The following is a 1,213-nucleotide window of genomic DNA, read 5'->3' as shown; positions in this document are numbered from 1 at the left end:
GATATCAAGGAGTTCAAGAAGAAAGAAACTGTTTTGAAACTGATTGTGGCAGCAATTGTACAGTACTGCTTGAAGTGGTTAAACTATGAAATGATATGATATATGCATTAACTATCAATTAATAATAAAGTTTTATAAATAAATCAATCAACATTTTTTAAAAGGGTTGAAAATACATCATCACACACAGTTCTAATGTTTCCTTACCCCTCTTGCATTCACTGTTTGCACCCCAAATCCCCTCATCTTCCCCATTGTGATAGTTATGTTTATTGTGCCAACTAGGCCAATAGGAACAGGTGAGCATAGTGTAATCAGGTCGTAGCTTGATTGAAGGATGACCAAAATAAATAAAGACAGCCCGTATCCCATCTCCCTCGTTCTCACTGATGATTGGACCAGCATGGTGCTGCTTGAGCTAGTTCTCTGCCTCAACCTGCATACTACACTACCCATGAGCCAAGTCAGCTGGTGGGTTATGTCCCTAGAGCTTGATGCTCCTTCGAGACTTGCTTTGCCATGCTGCTGGTGCATACATAGCTTGATCTTGAGGCTGGTGGATCCTGTTGCTATCCTTGAGTCTGAGTTCCCAGTGGGTCCTGCTTTGCTAAGCTCCCGATCTACTGACTGTTACTGACCCACCTTGTTGTCTGGTGCCTTTGGACAAACTGCCTTCCTTGCCTGAGGGTAGACTCTCCTGTCTGCTTCCTTGACCTTTGGCCCGGCAGCCTATATGAGTTGAAGGACTTCCAGTATATTTAAACTGTTCCACTAAAGTGTGTTGAACTGAGCCTTTGGTACTGTTGTGTGGACTAATTAACTATTATATTCCTTCTTGCTGAAAAAACTTATCCTCATACATATACAGTAGAACCCCAGACCTTGACACTAATCCATTATAGAAGGAACATTGAGAGGCAATGCAGTCAAGTTTCAAGTCCATTTTTCCCATAAGAAATAAGTGAAAGTGGGAGAATGCAAAGGGATGGAGAGGGAGGAGAAGACATCCCGGCCCACCAAGCCCCAAGGACAATGTTCCTGCTCAGAGCAAACAACGCACAGGGAGGACTGTAGGGCTGGCCTCACCATGGAACACAATGTCCCTCAATGAACCATGGTGCTGCGGGGACAACACTGGAGACACAGTGTGGGAATAGTGCACGGTCTGACCCCTTCACGCTGGGGCAAGGCACTGAGGGCATGTGCAGAGCAG

This window comes from Echinops telfairi, unplaced genomic scaffold (genome assembly GCF_000313985.2).
Source record: "Echinops telfairi isolate 266 unplaced genomic scaffold, ASM31398v2 ScPeMD7_7468;HRSCAF=8506_0, whole genome shotgun sequence".
NCBI lineage: Eukaryota > Metazoa > Chordata > Mammalia > Afrosoricida > Tenrecidae > Echinops > Echinops telfairi.
Note: the sequence above shows the minus strand (reverse complement) of the source record.